The sequence below is a fragment of the Rhinolophus sinicus genome, chromosome 3 (assembly GCF_057876585.1).
Source record: "Rhinolophus sinicus isolate RSI-liver-muscle chromosome 3, RSI-T2T, whole genome shotgun sequence".
Taxonomy (NCBI): Eukaryota; Metazoa; Chordata; class Mammalia; order Chiroptera; family Rhinolophidae; genus Rhinolophus; species Rhinolophus sinicus.
In genome coordinates, this window is record NC_142503.1 from 79141067 (window position 1) to 79163423 (window position 22357).

The 22357-nt window shown below is 43.1% G+C and overlaps 1 protein-coding gene and 1 long non-coding RNA gene across 5 annotated transcripts in view; one reads left to right on the forward strand and one right to left on the reverse strand.

The window, feature by feature from the left end:
- Positions 1-22357, forward strand: part of LOC148758511 (uncharacterized) — a 209843-nt gene that overhangs the window by 175570 nt on the left and 11916 nt on the right. The window lies entirely within an intron of this gene.
- The window catches only part of SEMA6A (semaphorin 6A), a 121799-nt gene that overhangs the window by 64153 nt on the left and 35289 nt on the right, over positions 1-22357 (reverse strand). Inside the window, exons 1-2 of one of the 4 annotated variants that reach the window (XM_019746525.3) lie at positions 21919-22061; positions 21109-21202 (exon numbers count right to left, since the gene is read on the reverse strand). The exons of the other annotated variants lie outside the window; for them this stretch is intronic. The gene's annotated coding sequence lies outside the window, so the exon portion shown is untranslated. Of the gene's footprint in view, positions 1-21108; positions 21203-21918; positions 22062-22357 lie in introns of those variants that run through there. 4 annotated transcript variants of the gene reach the window in all.

Here is a 22357-nt window from a genome sequence, read left to right on the forward strand (position 1 = left end):
CAGCTCCCTGAGCTTCACTTTCCTCCTCTTCCGAGTGGGTAAAACTGTGTCTCAAGATTGGTTTTGAGATCATGTACATAAAAATCGTAGCCCTCAAAAATATTTATTCGTCAGTTGAGATCCTAAAAATTTCCTTTCAGTAGCTTTTCGTGGAATTACTTAAATTCTCAGGTAGACCCCAGATCAACAACTTGTGTTTTACTTCCTCAGTGGAGAAGAAGCTGTCTCCTCATTCTCCTTCCCTCCCTTCCTCAGGAAGGCATAACTCATATTGTGCGATTTTAAAATGAGAATCACAGCACTCACACGAGTTGCAAAGAAGAATAATGTTTGGGAAATGGAGAATGGGTAGGGGGGGTGTGGAGGTGTATTGAGCACCTTCTGTGTACAGGGTACATATGCATATTATTTTATTTAAATATGACAGCAACCCACGGAGACAGACCTTATTATGTCCATTGTGCACACAAGGAAACTGAGACTCAGAAAGGTTAAGCAACATATTCGGACAGCACAGCGTCAGTATTTACAGCGCATCAGTAAAATGGGAAAGCCAAGGTGTAAACAAACCCGGGTCTGTATGAAGCCAAAATTTATGTCCTTCCCAGTATGTCAAAGAAAGGGGAACAGAAAGAAGGTTGGAAAGAGAGAGATGCTCGCATAAATGAAAACTGCAGTTAAGATGATAGTTGAATACAGGTTGATGCATCTATGCTTACGTGGTCAGAGTGGCTGAAAGTCCCTAATGGCTTCAGTAATAAAAATCTATAAATGGAGTACACAGCAGCTCACAAACATGCAGGCATGCAAAGGCTCATTCCACTTTATGGCCCTGTGATTGCCGGCTTAAGGTGGGTAGGAAAGATGCAAATACTTCCCAACCACAGTTTTAGGTGGAGTTGATTATCTCGTGACAGCACTGTGTTAAGTGAAACCATTTGCCTGCTTACAGCCTCCTCAATAGTGGTGTTTTAATGTTGATACATCGTAGAGAACAGGGTCTGTTATGAAGGGTAAGAACAAGGCTGACGGCTTCAGTAGCGGCCACAATAAACCGATTTGGACACTCCTGAGAAAGGAACCTCTGCCCAGAGAGGTGGGAGAGCAGGTGCTTGTGCAAAAACCCAGCCTGCTGAGTGCTGGAGACCTGCCTTGCAGAGATGTGAACGGCTGATTACTCTTGCACCAAAAGAACATTTCAAGAATGAAAGAGTATTTAAACAGCAGGTGCCATTCAGTGACCTGGACAGCGCCGTGTCCAGGGCGGCAGCATTTAGAAGACGCTGCTGTCCTCAGGATACACGGCCAGGCCACAGAAGAGCCCTTCCTTGTGGAACTAGAAACAACTTGGGCCCCCTGATTCTGGTGGAAGCCTTTACTGTACGCCCAGTCTTCAGGGACCACACTGGCCACCAGTTCGGTGAAGCCGCATTTCGGTGCAAGGTTCCTGCAAATGAGAAAGACAGCTCTAGCCTCTCAGTAAAGCATCTGATCTTTCTCTCCTCCCCTGCTCAGCCATTAGCAGAGACATAAAAGGACCCGTTTCTGAGGAAAGGGAAATGCCACAGACCCAACTTCAGCAAGCTTTGGAGAATGATGATGGCATTCAACAGAGTATAATAACAAATATCGACTGTGTATAATTGATGTTCCATTTTTAGATCTAAAACCACTGTCACAAAGAAGCTGGAAAATAGCTGTGAATTCAGAAGTACTTTTAGAAAAAAAATTTTTGTGTAAAAATTCAGGTTGATTGTAACCCTGTTATCTTTTGAGGGGAAAAGGCAAGCCTGTCTTTCGGGTGATTCTTTGTTACAGCGGTTTTCTTTCTGCCAACACCCTCCACATACACACCCCCCATACACTCTTGGGCCTGTTCACTTAATGCACTTTGCTTGGGTGTTTCTGACACAGTCTAATGACTCATTAGAGCTCTGCAGTTATAGACATGATCTTAGCAGGCCTGAAATGCTCTGGCAAACCATCTTGATCTCAGAAAGCTGCAACAGTCCCAGCCATGTTTCCCCATGTCACACTGCAACGCCTTGCCGCCTCCATCTTTTTCAATTTCGTTAATATTGCCAAACTCAGACAGCTGCTCCAGAGGCAGAAACAAATACCCCCTTTATTTTACTGTTAAGGAAACCGGGGCCCTGAGAAGTGAGGTCACTTGCCAGATGTGGCACAGTTACCCAGTGGTAAAGCTGAGCAGCAGTGGAGGACGGCTGACTCCTCCTCCGAGCTCTGTCACTACATCACGCTGCTTTCAGATAGGAAGCCAAGACTCCTTCATGCCTCCTTGGCTTGCTGCCTGATGTTCATGATTTCCACTGTGTGATTGCCATCTTCCCGGTTCCCCGCTTGCTTTTCTGCTGGGAGCCAGCTCTGTGTTAGATGCTGACGCAGACGGAGATGGGGGAAGGGCCCCCGTGTACCGCCCGGCCCCCCGCCCCTTCCTGTTTAGACCATGGGTCTGACAGCTCCTGCCCATTGTCCCCAAATAGAACATAAACAGACAACAATAACTTTGAACAGAGAAATTAAATTCTGTTTGAAAGAATACCGCCTGGAGGGCAAAGGTGCTGCAGAGGCGAGGGGGTGGGGTGATTGGCAAAGACCTCGCTGGAGAGCGCCTTGGCGGGTGTGTGATGGTTCACTGCGGACTGGCCAGGGTTGGCCGAGGGGCAGGCAGGAGCCCGGCATGTCGGGTAGAAGCACCAGGTCAAGGGAGCAGGGTGTTAAAATGAGCAACTCCGCTCAAGTTGGACTTTCAGAAACTCAAATGGGGCCATTTCACTCTTTGATTAAGGAATTTCAAATATTTGTCTAAAGTAACAGGTGGGTTTTTTTCATTTTTCACTTCACCCAAAGTTCGGTTCAATAATTATAACTGAGAATTAAGATTACGTTTAATGACTTTTTCCTTCTAAGACTATGTCAGAAGAAGAAGGGTAAAATCCGAGGTAAAATCTCATAATATTGGTATATTATTCATTCGAGGGGCTGATTATGTGAGTTATTTTCACATTCCTCTCTGGGTTTCTGTACATTTGCAGTTTTATTAAAAACGAAACAGCAAAAACAACATGCCTAAATTGAACGCACTTTTCCCTGGCCCTTAGAAAGATATCTGTAGAGTGACTTTAACTCAGGGTATTCGTGTCTGGAGTTTTCCATGAACCTTTGTCAAACTCCTGAGCTGATTTAAACTAATATAGAGCAATTGCTGACAGGATGCCTCTCCCTGATAATTTCTCCTGTTTGCTCTCAGTGTAGTTAATAGAAAACAGAATCTCCCTGCTCCTTGCTTGGCCTGGGACTGCTCAGCCTCAGATGGATGCAGGGATGTGTTCTTCCCCTGTTTTGGAGTGGAAGTCAACTTAAACTTGGCTCAGAGAGAAATAAAAACAACCTGCAAGCCTCTCCTTCTCTGAGCTCTGAGTAACAGCCCAAAATAACAGGATCACCAATCACAGATGATTGGAACTTTGATTGAACAAACTCTTACTGCTTTTTTGGTAAGTCCCAAGATCAGGAAGTGAAAAACATTTCCTTGAACTAAACCTTTGAGCCAGGTTCTCTGGTGTTCGCCGCGTGCCATTTTTCATTGTATTCCTTGTCTCTTTCAGTGAGCATCTAATGCTCTTCCAGTACTCTGAATGCCCCAAACAGTTCGTATTTGACTACGAGCTTCTGATTGTACAGAGAGAGACATAATATCATTTTAAGATCTGCTCCCAAACAAAACATGATATTGCTGACTGGTGTTTATTATCAGTAAAGTAGCTATATACACAGTCGATTATCTGTATGTATATCTAGACACTTCCAGAACAAAAATGAGACGGAAGCATCATCTCTTTAATTTCCACAATTTTCTTTAGGCAATTCATTTCATTGTTATTAAAAGGGGGGGGAAAGTCTGCTTTATGTCCTGATGAGCTACATGAAAATTGCAAACCCATACATTTAAATCTGTTTAAATTTATTATTGAGTTTGGTAGCTATTAATAAGTTTTTCTGAAATTAATGTTATCTTTATTGGCTCTGTTCACGTTCTTCACACACTCATTTAGCTGCCTTGGTTTACTTGGATCAGGTATCAGTTTGAATTGGGGTGGAGAGAGCACCATTCGTTAGTTGCCTCTTCCCAAATCAGTCAAATCTAGTGATAACACTTCCTAGAATGTTCGTTTGTTTTTAATGTGAAACCCTACCCTCAAAATTAATAACCATTTCCCAACATCCTGAAAATATGCTTCCTTATGGCCAATGAGAGTAAGTTCCAGGAAATGACAAGTTTGTTTAAACGTTTCTACCACTTAATAACTAGATTCCTTACATAGGTGGTTTAAGGGTCACCGTACTGAGACACAGTTAAGGCCTGTTCATTGAGATGAAGGTGGTCAGCATCTGGATGAACTATTTTGGTGGTGGGACTAGTTGTTGTTAATTAAATCTGCCTGGTTTCTCCTTTAGTTGAAAGAAAAACAAGATTCATTTTTCCTGATTCCTCTAAATGTGGATGAAGAAAGTTAGTTTTAGAAATATAGGTAGGTATGCAATCCCTTATTTGCAATTACAAGAAAACAAAAACAAACCCCCAAAACCTGAAAACCGAAAGTTTTTCCTATTCATTTGGTCACAAAACTTGATCTGAACTGGCATGAGATCATTTTTTCTTTATTTATCCCTCTTAGGATGCACTGCAAAAACATTAATGGGTTTGATTACTGGATGCTGCCCCCACAGGGGTGTGTGGCCCATGTTACTTTTCTGCCCCCACAGGGGTCCATGTCCCATGTTACTTTGCTAAAACCTGAAAAATTTTAAACTCTGAAACACATCTGTTCTAAAAAGAGACTGTGGAAATATTCCTTTGTCCCTGAAGAGATTTAAAAAAAGATAAAAAATGAGAGGTAAGGAGATCCTCTAGAGCAGAATTCCCAACACTGGTTTTCCTAAACCCAGGAGCTCTCTGATTATCCCCCAGTGTATTGTGAGATTCTCATAGAATTTAAAACATGTAATGTGATTTCATTTATTTTTAAGAGCGTGTATCATATCATACTTTACTTGCAAGAATAATTCAGAGATTAGGAATTGCTGACTGAGTCATCTAGTCTTGATTTCCTCCGTTTGCACTCCTGATGACAGAGTCCCAGGCTCCTATCCATCCAAGGGACTGACAAGCACAGGCTTCCCAAAAATGAGTGATGCCCACAGAGCAGAGGTGATCTTGGTAGACGGTCTCAAAGCCTCTTGTGGGAAGCAGTGAAATCTAACAGCAGCACAAGCGACTGCCTCACTCGGCACAGGCCCCCTGCGTGGCTGCACTTCATTTTTTCCTCGCATCTGACAGCCAACTACAGGTGGGTCAGTCCCCCCACTCACCCCACCCCCCCATCCTCTCTGTACTAAATGTGTAGACATCACCGGCTTTTTGTGCAGTTAGTGGTGGTCTCTTCAAAGGAATGTTCATAATGTCTGCAGCCTGTATTCTTTCTCTGCCCCGTGGAATGACCCTGGAAATGGCTTTTTCCAATCCCCATAATCAGAGGGAATTGTCAGCTGGCAGCGTCTGGCCTCTGCTTTGTAATATGTATCTGCCTTTTATTTTCAAATACCTGCAACTTTCTTTTCATAGTTAACACTAGTTGAAGGATTCATTAGTAAAATGAAGAATTTGTATTTCAGGATTTGGGGGCAGAGCAATTGTTATGTCGGGCAGCAGGTGGGGGTAGCAGAGGAGGAAGACAGACTCTCTCCCCTTCCTCTCTGAGGGGTCCCCTCCACACACTGTCCCTCTCCTTTATTTCTCACAAAGTGGGCACAGTGGTCATCAATTCTAACTCTGTCATAAAATGGAGGCAAATAGTTAACAGCAGCAATCCAAATGATCTGGAGGGAAAACAGCACGTGGGTATCACCAATTAACCCCTGAATCTAAAAATAAAGAAAGAAAGAAACCACAATTCCCATAATTAATAGCACAGCAGACAAGACCTGTAATTATGATCTCTGTGACAGAGACCAGAATCAAGAGGAAAAGTGAAATCACCCAATAAGCTTGAGTGTGACAGGCAGAAAGCAAATTACAGTGCTGAGGGTCAGAGAAAAGAGAGGCGGTAGATCAGAGAGAAAGGGAGGGTGAGACCCACGTCCAGCCCAGCAGAGGTGCCCACGCAGCTGGTCACCCCAGGAGAACACAAGGATCCCTGCACGCACGTGCTCGGCTTTCTTGGGGAGGAAATGGAGGCATAGGAAATGCATAAATGGCTCTGAAAGCTATTCAACGCCTGGTTACTGGAAAGCCCAGAGGTCCACCTGGGTCACGCAGGCTTTCACTGGTAAGGATTCAAAGGTCTGAGCAGTGAGACAGAAAAAGCACAGCTGTGGAACACATGGAGAGGGAATAATGCATGAACTTCTTTTCAAACATCAGATCTTCCTGTTCAGTTAACATACATAGTCTCCTGCTCCAGAGTAAAAAAAAGAAGTCATTCTGAAGTGTTATGCAAGAATAAGCAGATACGTTCTTCGTATACGAGTATCTATTTAATCAGCCCTTTCCAGCAGCACTGAGACGTGAAAGAAGGCTGAGACTCCTCCAGAATCTTCACTGAGGAGAGAGCAAGGTGTTTGTATGGCACCTGAGCTAGCTGACTCAAGCTCAGGCTCTGCCTCACCATCTGAAAGTGAGGGCTCTATGAACGCCCCCTCCTCCCTCACACAGAAGGTTGAGAGTCATTATTAGTAACCTTTCCATTGCTAGCAAGCCGTTTTATTCCAAAGGAGCATGGCTTTTGTACATCATATATTACTTGTTCAATGTTTGGGGAGTTTCCAGCAAGAACATGAGACCTGAGATAATACCGTGTACGTGTGGAGGCACTGAGAGAGGGCTATTTTCAATATTTAGTCAAATAAAAACCTGCCCTTGTTAGTCTTTTCGCCTTCACTTCTTCACTCAAGAAATTGTTGAGTCTGGTTAATATGTGCAAGTAGGGCACTGTGCTAGGAGAGTGGGGGAGGCCAAGGTCATGGGTTCTCTGCCCGTAGAGAGCTCCTAGACCGCTATGGGAGACAGTCCATAAGCAGCTATAACAAAGAAGAAAGCAACATAAACGTAAAAGGAAACACTACGGGAGTGCAGAGGACTACGAGAGAACATCCAGATATTAATTCTACAACCCAAATGCATGCCACATCTGTCCACTTCTCGACATGCTACCTGCTGTCTGGGATTGTCCAGCCCACCGTCGGCTGCTGCAGTGGCTTCCTAATTAGTCTCCTCCTTCCATTTAATCCCCACACAGCAGCTGATGGTCTTTTAAAAACATAGATCAGATCATGTCCTCCCTTGTAAAAAACCTCCAGTGGCTTCTTACTGCATTTAAAACAAAGTTGAAATCCCGTATTTGGGTGCAAACTGCGCCACCTCCTCCCTCATCCTGTCTTGTTTCATTCCACCATTTCCCACTCTGCTCCAGTCCCCTACCTAGCCTGGCTTTCCTCACACACACAGCTCTCACGCCTGCCTTGTGGACTTGCTGCTCCCGCTTGGGATGAGGGAATGATCCCCCGCACCACCACCCCAGTCTTCATACAGCTGGCTTGTCATTGAGAATGTAGTTAAAATGCCACTTCCTTGAACAGGCCTTCCGTGATCCCCAAAACAACCCAGTGCCGCCTTTTTTCACCATTTTATTCTCAGTTTCTGTAATGGATTTGTCCCTCGTTGATATTTCCCCATTTAAATTCTCACTTGCCTTTCATCTGTCTTTCCCCTCTATTAGAATGTAAGCTTCATATGGGCAAGTTTGTCTTGTTAATCACTGTATCTCTGTGTTCTGGAACAAAGCTTATTACACAGTGAACTTGAATAATGAATAAATGGGGCTTCTCCAAGAAAGAACATCAGAACAATTTCTCACAAGGCAGTGTTAAAACAAAGGAAGTACATACGCAAGAGACAAGATAGGCAGAGATGGGCATTTGCAGATATCTGAAGAGAAACCCAGAGGACAGTTAGGAGGGCAGAACTAAGATCAGTAGGCAGAAACTATAAGGAGATCATTTCTGCTGAAAACAAGGGGGAATTTTCTAGTAGTCCCAGTAACACAAACAAAGAGTGGCCTACCGATGGGGACAGGAGGCTGGATGAATGCTGGGAGGGAAGGAATATTGTCCAGGCAGTCGGTCAGACATCGGATGTGGGGCTAGACAACATTTAAGGTCCCAGTGGAGAGCCTGATTACCTATGATTCTTGGATCCCCCAACAAGTCTTTCTTCCCTCGTAGTGAGGAAACACTGCTTAGAGCAGGAAACCACAGATGGTCCAGCAAAATCCTGCTGTTGACTCAAGCCTTTGGCTGGAGGCTGCCCATATAGCTCTGTTGATGAAATAACATGCCAAGAATCAGTGGACCAAAGAGGACTTGAAGTCTTCAGGCTTTGGCCAGACCGCATTCATTCAAGATCCCAGTTTGACCAGCTTGGATAGGCGATAGGTCAGTAGCCATAAAGTATATGTAAGGTAGGAGAGATGGTCGTAATCTGATGTGCACCAGAGGCTTTTTGGGGTGGGAACATACAGCATCCATACTATCTTACCTCTTTTCATCTCTGCAAAGCTTAGAGAAGGTACTGAAGTGTGTAATACAAAGTGACGCTCTCGTGTGTGGCCTTCCTGGGGATGACTGTTATCCACTGGCTAGTTACTAAGGCTCAATTGCCAATGACATACAGACCCCAAGAGATGATTTAACTCGGCTCTTGTCTCAAATCCCCTCCCAGTGACTCATAACTTGGTCCTGAAACCTGAACAGCTGGGTCAGCCAGCTGGAGAGAAGATATACAGATGTTGCTGGGTGGAGCTGGAGGGGGCTTTGGGGCCCTCATCTGTGCAGTCAGCCCAGAATGCAGCAGTGGGCTACAGAGTGGGGGGTGTTCCCCTCTTTGCAGACAAGATGTGGGTGGGGATGCGGCTCTGTCCTGGGCTATCTCTCATCCTTCTACACACATGTGTCTTCAAGCAGAGAGTGCTACAGCTCCTATTCTTATGCAACTCAGAGAAGTTTTATTCCTTTGGGGAATATTAGATCCTTGAGCCAATCCATCTGGAGAAGGCATGAGAGAGGGTACTCTGGCCAGAACGTACCGCCCACCCAGATGTCTGGACTGAAGACATCTCAGATTAGAGAAGTTAAAGGAGGAGGTAGAGGTGAGTGGCAAGCATCTGAGATTTAAAGCACAGATCAATTTATATTAGTTGATTATACACCAGAAAAAGTATGGAATATATACATGTAAAGTCCTCATTAGAAACGGTTTGCTTAGGCAACGTCTTGTACGTTGAAAGGACTTGTTAAGTATTTCTTGATTTTGATTCAAGTGGCTGAGTAGTTTTAAATATCAGCACACTGAGTTCTACAATGATTGTAAAAGGGGCAATTTTTTTGTTAATGAATGTTGAAATACAAGCCAAGACTGATTTTTTTTTTAAAGTGTTGTGAATATTTCAAGCCCATTATACAAGCCACTTGTAACAGTGGTTGTCTCTGAGGGAGAAGGGCTGGGGGTCAGATGCAGAAAAGAAACTCACTTTTCATGTTGTGCGCTTAGGTTTTTGCAATGTTTTTCTTGTGCATGTGTTTAATTTTTGGCACAAAACAAAACTAGTTCCTTTTTAAAATCTTTGTCTCCAGAGGCAAACCTGGAACTCAGGCCTATTGATACTGCCAATTGCCACAGTTTTTCCCAGGATCCCGTCCCTTCCCAAGATGTTCAGCCAGTGATAATGTTCTGGAATACAGGACGGGAGTGAGGGAAGTTTATAGGCATCACAGTGTCAGTTGTGATAACTTGAGTTTATCTGTAATGCAGATGGCGCTCTATGGTGGCTCGTAGTTTACACTATAAACCCGCTGGCGTGCCACACGAATGGCTGCCTAAGTTATTAGCTGTCAAATAAAAATATAACAAACTCAGAAAGGCAGGGTGCAGTGAAGTCAGATACAAAGAATCAGATGAGCACAAAACAAATATCCTTTGTGTTTTTTATGTTCTTTTCCGTGCACAGGAACCTTTTCCCCCTCTATTTGCATGTTCACTCCTGGACAGGCTCCTGCCCGTGTTCTCTAAGTCACCGCCCTTTCTGGTGATCACTTCCCAGGGCAAAGGAGAGCGAAAGGCCGCTTCTGAAGCATCCCCAAAGGATGTCCCACTTTTTCGAAGTGGAATGAGTGTTGTTCTCTTCTGGGTGGTCACCTTAGACTATCCCAGAATGACTGCTTCCAGAGAAGAAAGGATATTGACTAAAGTGGAGAGAAAGCAAGAGTTCATCAGAAGAGCAAACAGGGCAGAGTGGAGAGGTACCTACTGTGTCGGTATATGATGGATAAAAGGTATCCTTCATCCTATCCTAGCACCCCTTTCTGGGAGGTGAGCTACAAGTGACTGTCTCCTCCTTTCTCTTCTTTTCACTTGCTCACTCAACAGACACTGAGCTAGGTGCTGCTGCAATGGGGGCAAAGCCTTATTTCTTATTCCCCTTCTCCCCAGAGTCCATCTCAACCACTTAGAAGTTGCTTCTCTCGCCAGGTGGGCTACAGTATGCTGCTCTTCTTGGGGCTCTAAGTCTCTCACTGGGATGGGGGACAGTAGTTTCTGATTCCAGCTTTAACTCCAACTTGAACCTTGGAGGCAAGTGCTGCCCATTGGAACACCTGTTCTCTTTTCCGCCCTCTGACAGTGTATGCTGCTCTGTCCACAGCTCAGTGCAAAAATATATCATGGTGTGAGTATACATGAATGGTCTCCAAACTTGCCTGCACATTGGAATCTCGTTGAGAGCTTCAAAAATGAAGGATGCATGTGTCCCACATCCAGAGATGGTGACTTAATTGGGGGTGGGTGTGACCTGGGCTTTTAGTAGATCCTCAGGCGATTCTTGTGAGCAGACAAGTTCGGGAAGCACTGATAGAAACATAAACGGTATCCAAATTACAATCCTAATCTCTTCCATTTCAGTGCCGTCAGCTCGAGCCAGGGATAATTAATCATGATTCAAACAACTTGTACTTGTGCCAGCCGCATGGAGTGGCTTTTAAAACATCTAAGTTTATTTCGTGCCCACCTACCCTCATGCCAAACCACTAACCAAATATAATTTAATCCATTAAAAATTACAGGGACCCACGCAGAAACTTATTTTCCAGTGTGGGGCTTGCAAAGTATTTTTAATGTAAACACAGAAAATAGGTGTGTTCTCTTTTATGACAGAATTGAAATAAAGCAGACCTAATTAACCCACCAAGATGCCACGTGAACACTGCGTTAGGAGGCCTATCTCTCAGCCTTATCAAAACGGCTTTCTCTCCAACGGTGCCCTGGTAACCTGGGCAATACAAATTTTGATTGCTGATTGCTGCATTGTTAGTAACTGACTATATATCATCAGTAGCTGGTCACCAGTGTCAGCCCAGACTTAATTATCTCAGCTGAAGAGAAAGTAACCCCATGAAAGAACTGTTTTCCAATTAAAGCAGCATAGAATATGTGATTTGTCTCTCTGGCGATATCCAGTTCATACTTCTTTTCATGCTATTTGTATTGTCTTCTTTTCCTCATTACAAGCTCAGAGTTGTGAATCTTGGGCTCCCTAACAAGAAACACATAAATACCAGGAAGGCAGCTGTCAGACCTTTAAAAAGAATCATGAGCAGTCACCACCAAAAACACAACGGTAATTACAGTTTCGACTAGCAAATGCTACAGTTAAGGTTAAAGACATCTTTCAACATCACTGTTTATTTTCACATGTTCCTAACCTCCTATATAGAATGTATGTACGATTATGTGTACACACATACTTAATTTTTAGAAGCTGTTCTTTAGGGGTCAGATGTTCTACGCTTTGTCTTAGCTATTGTTTCAGTGACAATGAAAACATTTTTCTACTAGCACAAGAAAAAATATTTTGGGTGAAGACCTAGGCTTTTCTATCTCTGAACTCTTTTATGTTCCTTATCTTACTTGTTTTGACTGATGTTATTAATAGTTCAGTTCGCCCAAACGAACGTCTGCCCACTTGCCTATCTAGGCAATTCTTTATCCCAGGAGCAAGTACAAAAGTTTATCTTCTCTGTGATGTAGTTGATCCTGACCACTTTGTAAACGCAGGCTTTGAAGTCTGGGTCATTTCAGAAAAATACTTATTGACCACCGACTATACGCCGGGCATGTCCTAGGCACTGAGGAAGTCTCTGCTTTCATGGAGTTGATATTCCAATGGGTTTCCATCACATTCCTTCCTGTAGTGGTTCAGTGGCCCTGGGTTAGTTATTTAGTATCCGTCAGCCTCAAGTGTCTTGACTGTACAGTGAGATGATGATGTTTTTGCTTCACATGCTTGTTATTGGGATTAAAAGCCCCGGTCCGTGAAGCCATATCTAACAAACGTGTGCTCCCAGATCTTTCTCAGTGCCCTTTGTGCTGTCGGTTGGCATTATCCTCACGTTTCAGCATTTTGAATTTTGGATCACTTGTTTTGTAAGAATATTTCCTCATTATAGTTTTGGTTTTCCCTGTTCTGCAGAACTTCCCAACCATAGCCTTCCATGTCTTGCATTGGAGCTGCCTACATTTTGTTTCACTTATGCATAGTTGCCATTCTGAGAAGATGGCAACTGCAGTTTGGTGCTTGACCAAAATTTCATGGAAGTCTAAATTACTCCTTTTGGAGGAGGGAGGGTTTATTTTCAGCATTGGAGCCTTGAAACAGTTACTATAGATTGTGCCAGACTTTCTTTCCTAAAGGCCTTAGTGCTAGCTAGCCTCAGAAACCTATAATGTACACGGGCCCTGGGAACACACAGCAGACCGACCCGGCATTTGTATTTGCAATGTTAAAAGGAGGAACAGCTTCTGGTCACTGGTGTTAGTCATTATCTACTTGGTTCGTATCTCTCTTCCCAGCTACACTGCAGATACCTCAAGGGGGATGGATGTTACTTCTATTTATTTTCAGCCATTTAAATTGAGCATGTATTGTCTATGTGGACGAGTAAGGCACTGTCTCAGGCACTGTGGCAGGAAGAAAGGTGAGGGCTGGCTGATGTACCAGAACTCAGGAAGGAAGCAGCGCTTCAGAACTTCTCTGGTGTCCTCTCACCTGGTCCTCGGCGAGCGCCCTGCCCAAGCACCTTGGTTTTCCTGCCTGCTGCCCAGGATTAACCATGACACTGGGCTTTCAGTCCACTGCCCTTAACAAGGTTGACAATTTCTCACAAATCAGTTGAATTGGAAGAGTTTGCAAGAACGGCTCTTACTGGATTTTCCTTGGCTTTCTTTCCTTCTCTCCTTCTGAACCTTGGTATCTTGCACTATCCTTCTCTGGGGCTTTTTCCCAATGCTTTGCCCATTGCTACCTCCCCCACCCCCACCCCAGTTTTCTTTCCCATTCTTCCTTCTGCCTTGGGAATGCCTCCCCTTCCCTTAAGACACTATTCAAACATCACCTCCTCTGTGGGGTCTTACCTGATCCCCTCTGACAGTTAGTCACTAATGTCCCTCCTTCCACATGAAAGAGCTCTATCATAACAATCCAATTGACATTATTTGTTTACTAATCTGCCCACACCACTAGACAGTGAACCTGGCAAGGGGTAACAGATGTTTGATGGGTAAATAAATGGATCAATGAATGAATAATTGAATATACAGTCTCTGTCCTCAGAGGATTTCCAGTTTATGGGAGAGATGGATATGTCAATAACAAACTGCAAAATAAAGCACAAATACCTATGTGCTGTAAGAAAAATGCTACACATTTTAAGTTTTAATTTTTCCAGAAAGGCTTAGATTTATTTACATAGTTCACGTCATAATGCATTGGAGCCTTGAAACAGTTACTGTAGATTGCGCCAGACTTTCTTTTCTACAGGCCTTAGTGCTAGCTGGCCTCAGAAACCCTATAATGTACGCGGGCCCTGGGAACACACAGCAGACCGCCCCGGCATTTGTATTTGCAAATACAGGCTCTTGAAATATACGTGAAACGTAAGAGGCCGTTATTCATGTAGTAACACCTTAGTCTATGAAATCCCTGACGTAGTTACACTGCTGAAAGCATAGCTTACATGCATGTAAAGCCCATCCCCTGGAAGAAATTGTTATCTTGAGAAAAGTAAATTTTGCATTCCCCCAAGTTCTGTGTTATTAAATCTGTGACCTCAATATTGCATTGAGTAGGTATCTTACTCAATTATATGGACAATGAAATAAGAACTGAGAAAGACGTAGCTGGCCCAGATTCCCCTGGGTGTGAAAAGATGATATTTATTTTATGTACTCCTGACAGTGAAGTTTAAATTGTTACTTAAAGCTCCTACTAGCAAAATATCAATTCAAGCAGGTTAATTCTTCAGTTTAATAGGCTTTAAACATTTTGTCATTAGAACTAAGCAATTGAACATTTCTGCCCTAAAAATGGGTGGCGGTGGATCTTCTAAAATGCTGGATAAAGAGAAATTGAACATGGCTTAAAGATGATTATTGCCAAATTAAAAAAGTTAATTTGGGGCTTGCTAAAAAAAAATAAAACTATTTCTAATGATTCAATGCAAGAAAATATATGGGTGTTTTTGTTTTTTTTTTACTACATGTAGGGAAATATTTCTCACTGAAGAACTTTTAGAAAGTGATCTTTTATATTCAATAGGCCATGAAAAATGAAAGTATATATGAGTTTGGAAAAGGAATTCTTACCCATCTCCCTCCTGAGAGCTGATGTTCTAGCTCTGTGCTAAGAGAAAGCGCTAGCGAGGTACCATATGCTGTTTCATTTCTCTCTGTCAAGTGAGTTGGTTCTACATAGTGAAGTCTAATTATTAGTCTTTGGCAGCGTTAACAGCATGGTGGGAAAGTCAGTAAGAACTTTCAGTTAAAGTCAACGCTGAGACCACAAAACCTTAGATAAGATTAAATTTTAACATCCAAACAGCTCTCAACTAATTTTTCTAACAGGCCAAAGTTCAACTCAAGTGTCATTAATTTAATAACACTCAAGTCTAAATACCACACAGCAAAAGCTTACTAAAAACAAACGAGGATGCAAGTAGAGTACCAGAAAAGGGATGGGGGAAGGAAAAATACAGATTTTTCTTTAACAACTTCTTGCAGAATATAAGCTGCAGATATAATTTCCTTTAGGTCATATCATTTAAGTAAATCTCATCATAAAGCAATTCTTCAGATCACTAGAGGTTAAACACCTCATCAACATATGTGTAGCTCTTACTACCACTTTCTTTTCCTTTCTTAACAATTGGATACTACTCGCGGTGTGTTTAACATAGCACACAATCTTTCTCATTTTCCACCTTCATCCTTTGAAACCAAAAGTGAGTAACAGGCCATGTGGATTCCTGGAAGTGCCCAATTAAAGGAAAGCACAACCACATAAACCCCAGTATTCTGCTGACCAATACCTCTCGTCCCACCCCATCCTCATCTGTCTTTACAGCGTGGAGCTGATACTGTAGAAGCAGTTGGTTATCAGGAAAGCCAGCTCAGGTAAATTAGCTTAATGAAGCAGATGACTTTGTATGAGTATATCTTTGAAACTGACTAGGCTCAAATATCCACTCAGCTAATGAGCCTGTGATAGGATCCTGGCAGAGGTGTCATCATTCTGCCACTAAAAGCCTTTCTGAAGACCTGCGTCCTATCTTTCTGTCCAAACACTAGGCTTAGTCGCTTAATAGCTGCCAAGCTTCCAAAATGCAAATGGCAGCAGTTGCCTATCCAAGTTGTAATCAATGGTACACAAAAATGCATGGCTACTTCATAGATACGCGTATTCTGGCCCACAACAAATTAAGGATCCAAACATTTGTGCTAGGCAGATAGCCAGTGTATTGTGGGGGATTGCGGTGGCTCTATAATTATATCCAGCCTGATAATCATCCATGCAACTGCTGTGAATGCCGGTACCAAGGGACTTTAATTTCACTGTCCCCCTGCACCAGATAATGCCTGACCCTGTGTCACTTTGTGAAACACACTGAAGGAGACAAATGAGTTTTTCTCCGACTGTGTTAAATGAACTAATGGATTCTGATTATGAAACTGGCATAATAATCGTACAGTGTCTAAGGGCGTTCTTAACCTCGGGCATTAACACGAGACAACAAGAATCTGGTCAGTGTAGATAAAGAATCTAGTATAAATAGTGATTAACAGAATCTTTTATATTTCAACCAGTTATTGTAGTGTCTTTAGACACAGCTATAAGAGCTACTGTATGGTCTACAACTAGGGATTAAGTGAGCAATTTTAATCAGTATTCTCCCCCATACCCCCATTTTTGTGAGTGCTGTGTTTTGTTTGCCTCATCAGAAGGTGGTTAGAATTTAGTATGGCTGCATATATATCCATTTGAACGAAATCTTGTAAATCTTAAGTGTCATTGAAAATCACCACTGTTTACCTTAGTTTCATTCTAATATAAAAGGCACTGTTGCTTGCAGTAATTGGTAAAGGACATAATCTGTACAGTAGGTGATTGTACAAGTTCCAGTATTGTAGCTATACAGACACTCCCTGTTACACATGGTCTTAATTTTTAATATGTATTTTTCTTTTAGTCACTAAAATATTATGGGTTTCATTTTCATGCAGCTGAAAAGATAAATGTCCTTTCCCGCGTTCCCATCAGAAGTCTGTGTGTTCTGAGAGGTTGAAAAATTATAACTCAGCTGTTCCATGTGGTATTAAGGCTGAAATTTGGCATCCCAGATGTGGGTTTCTTTCCAAAAAGCAACAGAATCTGTTTTGTTTTGGTTTTTTAAAGAGGAAAAAATATTTTAGAAGCTTAACTTAATTTCTTTAAAAGCGATTCATACTGGTTTTTAAAAAATAAAATTGCATACAGTTTTATTAACGATTCTTTGGACTTCTGAAAAGTAAAAACCCGTATTAATCTGAAATTTTTACTTTTAAAAGCAGGCTACTGAAAATGCAAAACTTGTAGTAGAATCTTTTTTAACCGGTGACCAAAAATACCTGCGTGCCTTTATTTTAGGTGATGTATTTTCAAAAGGGCTCCCTCTGCCCAAGAGTAATTTAGTTTTGCAAAATAATAACATTGTATTGTGTGTTTACCAAGCTCCAAGCTCAGATCTGTCTCTCTGTGTATCATGACTCATTTAATCTTCACAACACACGGAGATACATCCTATTATTATCCCCATTTTACAGGTGAGGAGACTTCCTAAGGTCACACACTGGTTCAGTGGGGCAGCCTGGATTTGATCCCTGGCCAAGCTGGCTCCAAAGCCCACAACCTTAACTACTACGTACACTGCCCTCTGACCACAGTCATTTCCTAAATCTTAAATTCGCTAAACATTTAATAAGTGCCTACATGCAGGACATCGGACTAGAGGTTGGGGGTGGGGGGTAAGGATGGGGAGGGCCTGGAGTGGGGAAATGGGGGAATAAAGTTTTAAAAAGAATAGAGTTCCTGTCACAATTGTGTGGGCCAGGTGGGCATGATTCAGTGACCCTAATATGATATAATAAATCTTGCCTTTTCCAATTGGCTCTTCCTGTTTGGAGAACTGGGGGGCCTGGAGGTTAGTGTCTCCGAGGTATTTGGTTCCCTCTGGATGGTATAACCGCATGGCCAGGCCCCATCTACCTTGTAAAGGCCTTGTTGTTCCACTGGAGACATTTTCAAGAGCCATCCTTCTAAAAATACCCTAAACCTGGCGGTAGAAGTCCTCTCTCACAACTTTGGCACTGTGCTGGTTATTTTCCTGTAGACTTCAGAGGGCATCAACAGCAGTGCCTTTGCATGTGGTTGCTTTGAAAGCCCGGCTCTTAGCACTCGCTCACACATAAGCCAATTGTTAAAAGTGTCATTAGCTGAGACCCAGACACAGATGACAGGTGTAAACAGTTTATAATTTACAAAGTGCAGGATCAGGTTTCTCCGTGCCCTCTGCCAACAGCTCACATACCTTAGCTTGGCCCTGTGTGTGTATGCACCACACACATTCTTACAGGATTGTTTTTACATAACTCCTATAATGCACCTATTTGGTACAGGTTTGGCCATTTGAGTTCCTTTAACTGTTCATTCAAACTTTGCAAAGCCATTGGTTAATTTCCAAGTGAACATTTCAAAATGCCCTGTACAAGTAAATAAATGCACACGTGCCTTGGAATACTGTGAATGCACTGCCTTTCTACTCTGTGCTGCGGATTTCCTCCTTTGTTTTTCCTTTTTTTAACCCACGGGACTGCTATGCATTTGAGATGGCAGGTTGGAAACGGTGAGCCTCTGAGACCTGCCATTGTTGCTCTGTGCACAGATGTGGGATTCCTGATGCCTTTTAGTCTATCCTACTTAGCTGCCTTCTGCATTTCTCAGTGCTGACATGTTTCAGTAAAACTTGGACTAACTGGAATACTTGGGGGAGGGGGGGTTCTGGTTGAATAATGTCCTGGTTAAACTGAAAGTTGTTTAGAAAGCCCGTGTTATTGAAAATCTTTCCAAAGTACATCAGCACATTTTTCTCTGGAGTGAAGCGGCACTGCTGGGGAAAATTGTACTTAGCTGTTTGGAAGGGCTTCGAAACAAATTCAGCAAAGCTGCTAACTGCTCTTCAGCCCTTTCTCTTGCTCGGAAGCAGCCCCTCTGGATTGATGAGGCAGCTAGGATTCCAAACCCTTACTACTCTCTCCAAAATCTCTCTCCCTTCTCTAGACAGAGGCCTCCTTTCCTACCCGGTGGATAAAACAAAGGCCAGGAGTCCATCATCAGCCTTCACCTTTCCTTCCTCCACCTCCAGGCTTCACTCCCTCCACGCTCCACCTGCATCCAGGGCTCACCCCTCCTTCATCTGTGTTCGGGATCATTTTCTCCAACCTCCCCAGCGGGTACCCATCTCATTGCCCCTTCTCTGGTAGTTTCATTCCCTCCCTACCCTACCCACTGACATGCCCATAAACAGGCCAGTCTCCCTTCTCCAAACAAACCTTTCTCCCCACCCTTCTTCCCCTGAAGGCTGAGTCCTTCCGTTACCTAACACCTTACAAGGTTAGCACAGCTACGAGCTACATTTACTTCCTAAACCTCCACCCACTCCACAGCTATGTTTCCCTTCTCCTGTAAGTCCATCATCACTGCTCTCACAAAGCACATCAATGACTAGTGACCAAATCCAATGGCTTTATCTCAGCAAGCCCTGTTGATGCTTCCTAAAAAGTGAAAATTCCTTCCCTTCTCTCCATCTTTGCTGCCACCACTGTTTTGCTGAACTTCATGTGTGGGGAGCATAAATCAGATCTTGTCACTCCCTTTCACTGCTTCCCTGGGCTCTTGGACCAGCATGCAGACTTCCCTAAATGGCCCACAGCCCTGCAAGCTCAGCTCCTGAGAACCCTGCCCCCTCCTTCACCACATTCCAGCTAGACTGTCCTTGGGTCCTCAAGTACCCTAGAGCTCCCGGCTGGCTCCTCCTCCTCCTGCAGGTCTTACTAGTTCAGATGTTACTTCCTTAGAGGGACCTTCTGTGACCAGACCATCTATGTATGAGGTCTCACAATTAAGTTTGTGAACTCATCCTAGAAAAAGTGCTACATACCTCATTGCTGAATATCACTATGGTCACCTTCAAAGTACTCCCCTTGGGAAGCTATGCACTGACAGCAGCTATGCACTAACACCACCCTTGAAAGCAATTTTGGAACTCTTTTTGGAATGGCCATCAGAGCTGTCGTTGTATTACCCTTGATGTCCTAAATGTCATCGAAATTCCTTCCTTTCAATATTTCCTTTATCTTCAGGTAAAGAAAGAAGTCATTGGGGGCCAATGAGTAGGGAGGGTGTTCCAATACAGTGACTTGTTTACTGGCTAAAAACTCCCACACAGGCTGCCATGTGAGCTGGTACATTGTCGTGATGCAAGAGCCATGAATTGTTGGAGAAAAGTTCAGGTCATTTTTGTCTAACATTTTCACACAGCCTTTTCAGCACTTCTAAATAGTAAACTTGGTTAACTGTCCAGTTGGTACAAATTCATAAATGAATAATCCCTCTGATATCAAAAAAGGTTAGCAACATCATTGCAACAGGTTTGCCATCTTAACTGTCCGACCTTGTATGTGGGTTCCCGACACCCCCTTCTCACCAGAGATCTTTTTTTTCATGTTACCATGTCCTTTCCCTTCAGGTGAGAGACTACAAGTTGTAGTGGGAAATGTGCTTACTGGTTGGATTATCTTTTGCCTCCACGAGGCTGTGAGACCCGTGAATCCTTGGATTATGTCCTTTTTATTCACTACTAGACACCCAATGCTGAGTCCTGTATCAGACACATAGTTACTGTATGACTGAATGGACAAATGAAGACTTCATGCTTTTACAACAGAAGGTCTTTCTAGGACTACCGAAACCTAACCAGAGATATTACTCAATAGAGAACAAATGAGGAAATTCACATTTTAAGCTTTCTAGCATTTGAAATGCCTTACTCATCCCTACATGTATGTAAATCAGGCCACTCAGCCTGGAGGAGAAAAGCACCTCACATAGGACAAGTATACATCCTTTCATAGAAATGAGGGTCTAAAGCAAACCACAGACATTGTGTTGAGAGTGGTGACGAGGGTGGCATGAAAGAGGAAGGTGGCCTTGGTGATGGCACAGAATTAGCACAATTGAGGAGTACAGAGTGCGAAGGAGAAGTGATTTTGACGATGGGGGTAATTTTACCCAGCCAGGGCGGCGGAAGCTCCCCCAAGTCCTAAGGTCAGTGACCTGGCCGGAAACAGGGAAGCTGCATTACAAGTGGAATGCAGAAGTGCAAGTCTGCATAAACACAAAGTTGCCTTTACCATGGTGAGGAGGAAGAAGACAGGAAGGATTTGGGTGGAGATGAATCGAAATTGCAGCGATGAGCAAAAGGCACGGTGTCTTTTTGTAGGTTGTGAGCATATGTGAGTGAGCCGCAGGAGTTTCTTGACAGGCGAGTGGACTTTGGATTTTGAACCGATAGAAACCGTGATTAAGGTAATATCACAATTATACTGACCTTGTATTCAGTCAGAAATGCAAGAAAATTGGGTTGATGATGTTTCCAGTATCAGATGGAAATGTAAACCGCAGGAAAGAAGGCTACTGTCAACCTGAGGGAGATAATAAGTAACAGACCATTGGCTGGGGTTCAGATGGAGCTGTGAAGCGTCCCCAGTTACGGTGACGTCCTGTTCTTTCCAGAAGGGCTCGTGCTGAGCTGAGGGAGAAGTTGGAAATATTGCACCTTTCAACAAACGTTCAGCGTTTAAATAGGTCATGTTATAACTACAGGCATGGAGCTTCTGCTTCAGAGACTCCTATAAATGATTTTGTAAAACATTACACCCACTCCCTTAGTTTTTCCTCAATACAGATCTTCCTATACTGAGACTGTTTAAAGCAAGGGTCTTTATGTCATTCTAAAGCAAGAAGATAATGCTAGTAATTTTGCACAGCCTTTTCATTTTTAGGCATTTTTAAAAATTCTTAAAAAAAAAAATTAAATGCCCACCCCCAAATAACTCAATCCTATTTACCCAAAAGGAAATGATTTCAGGTATAATCATGCCCACCTGGCTTTTAGTTCACTCGGCTCTATCTACCTGTAAGGAACAAAATAATTTCCTCTGGATAGAAAAAGAGTTCTCTAGAATCATCACTTAGAAAACACTTTAAACAGAGTGGTGAAGCAGCAACCAACAGCAGTAAATTTGCCACCATCTCCCTCTGCCCTCCTATTGCAATTAGATTAGTTCTTTGGTATTATTTTAAGAGTGATTAGAATTTAATTTTAGTTAGGAAGAGCGGGAGTCCATTGTTTACTTACAAACAAACAAAAGAATCCTGTCCCAGCATGAGGATTCCTGCTTGGCTGGTTTTAAATAGATGAGGCTGACCAGATATTCACCATCAGCTTGGTGAAGAAAGAGACATTGTCCTGGGGAGCCAGAGCCCTGGGAACTTAGTCCACATACTGACGCCTTACTACCTGGGAGTGGACTATGACCAATCAAAGTCTCACTGTACATTTCACGTTGGTGGGACCAAAACAGGAAAAGAAAAAAGTCCCTAAGTGCCAGCATGTTGGGAAGACATCATTGCAATAAAATTGTGAAACAAGCGCTGGCAGGCAGTCAACAAAAAACAACAACAAACTGCAATATGCTTATCAGGGTTTGACCGAGAAAAAAGGCCCCCAGTCTTTCAGAGAGGACACTGGCAAAAATCCCAGGTCTTCCAACTCCCGCGTAAGCTCCGTGTGCAGT